Consider the following 3,883-nt stretch of genomic DNA (forward strand, 5'->3'; position numbering starts at 1 on the left):
GCGCACGCACGCACACACCACGCACACACGCGCGCACACACACCACACCGTGTCTGTGTACACACTCACGGAGGTAGAGGGGATAGTGTGAGACTTGTTGGTTATCCTCCCACTTTCGTAGAGGGTGACTTTTGTCTGACTATATGCTTACTACTAATACCACCTATTACTGGCAGGACGGTAGTCGGACCAGTAATGACAGACAACACACATTTCTTTTACACAGTGTGGAATGTTAGTTACAGTAGTGGTATCAAAAAAAATTCGTCCTCCCCATTATTGGGTTAAGTGTAATAGAGTTGGATAATAAAATGTCAAGAATTAAAAGAGTGTAAATCAGTTCAGACTGTTGGATAGGTACGTAAAATTCTTAGCCCGACGTCGTACTATGGGTACATTTTTTCTACAAAATTACACATAATCACCTATATCCAAGTAGTCACCTCGTTGAGGACTTAAACGGTAAATTTACAGTAGTAATTGAAACAAAGCTGAATTTAGGTGTGGAGTTTGACATTTGTGTAAAAGAGGCACAACAGCTGTCACAAGAACTAGTGTGCCTCACCGCCCATGTAAGCTCCAAGTCTCAGGACGAGTCCCTGTGAAACTCGGGCTGTGTTACGCCGACGGCCGTGTCACCAGTCTTTAGTGTAGTAAAGAAAAAAAAAAAAATACTTACGAGAGGTAAGTATGACGGTAAAGTTTTTATACCGTACACTGAGAACTTTGGAAAGGGTACTTTCGAATTACACACGTCGTCGTCCTGACCATTACATGTGACACAAAAACCTACATGAAGTGAGTGACGACGGAAGACAGATGTGTTTCGGATGAATAATATGGAGATAAATTGTTCAACCATTTCGACAGGTTCACTGGAAAACGAGGTCATTGTTCTTCCCGGCTAACAGTTTTCCAGGGGTCTATGACTACATATTCAATAAAACAATACTTTTGTGATTGAAACGGTGGTATTCCTTTGTTTTGTGTTCATATTTGTAGGTGGTTCGAGACTGGGACTTTACTGAGGGTTGACAACACCTTGCACTTTACAACACGTGTAATTTTATTTTCTTTATACTTCACACACAACACACAACACAACACACACACACACACACACAACACCACACACACACCACACACACACACACACCACACCACACACAAACCACACACAACAACACACACCACACCACACACACCACACACACACAACACACACAGGTATCCCAAGTGACAATGTCAAAGGTTGGGAGTCGGGGTCTCCGGACCCCAATAATACCCGAGACTAAACTGTATACGAACCCTAAGTGTAAGATAACGAATTGAAAGACCGCGACCTAACTTTCTGAACTGAAGAGTAAGGTTCTTGTTTGAAATAGTTCCGTTAATTACCGGCAGGTCTTGTTTAGTTCTGGACTGGTTCTGTCTTCTGTTTTCTTATTTCTCCCTTTCTCTTCCCTGTCTCTACGGTCTTTCTCCTGCCCAACTGTACTTAACCTAGAACTAACAAATTTCCCATATTCACGACAGAAAAAGAAGGTTTTGGTTACCTACGTTTCTGGGATTTAGAAGTAGAAAGCGGGAAAGGGTAATACATAGCAAGGGGCAGCGTGTGTCACACACACACAAACAACACACACACACACACACACACACACACACACACACACACACACACACACACACACACACACACACACACACACACACACACACACACACGCACAGACAACTTAACGGGCCCCATATTGGACTATGCATTTTCTGGAAACCAGATGTGTGTTTATATGTGTGTTTACGTTTTCTGGTGTATGTGTAGTTATGTGTGTGTTTGTATTAAGTACGTCATTAACTTAGTAACAAAGAAGAATGCAATAACACACCATTTGCAGAAACAAGAACTTCTACACACACACACACACACACACACACACACACACACACACACACACACACACACACACACACACACACACACACACACACACACCGTGGTTCAGATCCCCCACAGAGGATTTGCCTCAGGAGACTGTCATTACAGTCCTTCACCTCTTTTACTCTTTCTCCAGCTAACTCAAACGTCTCTCTCAAACATCTGACACCGCTCTCCTCTGAGACTAAACCAGGAGAATGATTAAAAAAAAAAGAAACAGGGAGATGAAAACCAGAGTGAAAAAGAGAAGTAGAAAGAGTGCAGAGTGAAGCATCTGACGGGGGAACCATATGTTTTCTTTCCTCATAGTTCAGACGGCTCTGATCAAAGAAACTCACTGGATAGTCTCTTCTGCTGCCTGACACACACTCACACACCCTTCTGTGTATTAAAATAAACACACACTTTAAACCTATCCTTAGAATCAGTGACAGAGTGACAGAATAATAAGCTAGCTTACAGACACGCATGTGCTCCTTATCTCCTTCTAGGAATCTGAGGCATGTTTAAATCACAAATCATCGCAAGCAGCAGCCTCTCGGTTGTAATCTTCTCTCTTCTCCATCCAAATGATTCCAAACACGTTCATTCCAACAGCACTTCCTGTCACACACAGATCAAACACTGCATCAATATTTGTCAGACACAGGCCTCCTCACAGGCAGTTACACGTTGCTTTTCGTGGCCTTGTGCTCTATTGCTTTTGGATGTTGCGTCATACAGTGAGTGACTTTGATTCCTGCAGAGCAAAGAGTGAGCCCATATTTCGAGACATGAGGGAAATTGATAGCAAACAGAGTGATACAAATTACATTTAAGGCGTTCAAATTCTTCTGGTAATATTTTGTTTTAAATAAAGCTCTCAATAACTCTACTCGTCTATGTCTCATTGGTATTCTAACTATGAAGCTTTTCTGAACAATGTGTGTACTGCCTGACAGGTTGAAAATAACTATAAGTTAAACGCCAAGCATTAATCAAATCCGCTTGACTTTTTCTGTGCAAAAGGCTTTAACTGACAGTGAGTTGGCATTAGGCAGAAGACAGAGAATCGTATCCTGCAAAGGCTAATGATAAAATACTACAAAATAAAGTCTGGCAATTCTGTAAGGAATATCTAACAATCGCCATGACGATCAATGAGCATTACCGGTGATGTTATGTTTGTGTCTGAACCAAACGCCAGAGTGTCTTGTAGAAACAAGGAAACAATAACTAAATGATCAACTACAAACCCAGCCAACTCACATCACTAAGAAATTCAGTTAAATAAATGACGTCCTCTGTACAACTCTGTGATTTAACAGCTTTTGTTCATCTTTAAAGGTCCCCTATTATACTGTTTTTCATCAATATATTAAAGTTCTCAGATATATACAGAACATGTCTCTGAAGTGTTTGGCTCCAAATACCAAACAGATCTTTGTAGCATCCCATAATCCCCTCTGTTTCAGCCCTGTTTCCAAAGTGCTGATTCTCTGTCTGTTACTTTAGATGAAAATAAGGAGCCCCTCCCCACGCCCCTCTGAGCGAGATTTGGTTAGAAAGAACTCAATAGGCTGCTTCACACCGGAGTACCCGTACTTTTCCCGTTTAGTTCCGTTAGTGCCTGGAATTTTGCGTTCACACCAAAAAGAGAACTTAGTTCAGATAACTTTTACCCCCATTTGTAGTGCCTGCTAGAGAGGTGGGACTATCCTGGGGATAAAAAAGTTCCAATTTCTGATTGGCTGGGCGAATTGCAATCCACGCCCCATAAAACTCAGAAAAGTTTTTTGAAGCCGCCATTGGATTTGCTGGCATTAGCATTATTAGCATTAGCCCCGCGCACCAACGGAGAGAGAATAACTTATGGCAACACAAAAAAACATGGGAGCGGTGGAGATGAGGAGGTGTCGGCGTTCTGCCGATTTACTAGAAGCTATTGGGAGTCCCAGCAGCTTC

The sequence above is a fragment of the Notothenia coriiceps genome, unplaced genomic scaffold (assembly GCF_000735185.1).
Source record: "Notothenia coriiceps isolate Sejong01 unplaced genomic scaffold, NC01 NC01_scaffold00024667, whole genome shotgun sequence".
Classification (NCBI taxonomy): Eukaryota; Metazoa; Chordata; class Actinopteri; order Perciformes; family Nototheniidae; genus Notothenia; species Notothenia coriiceps.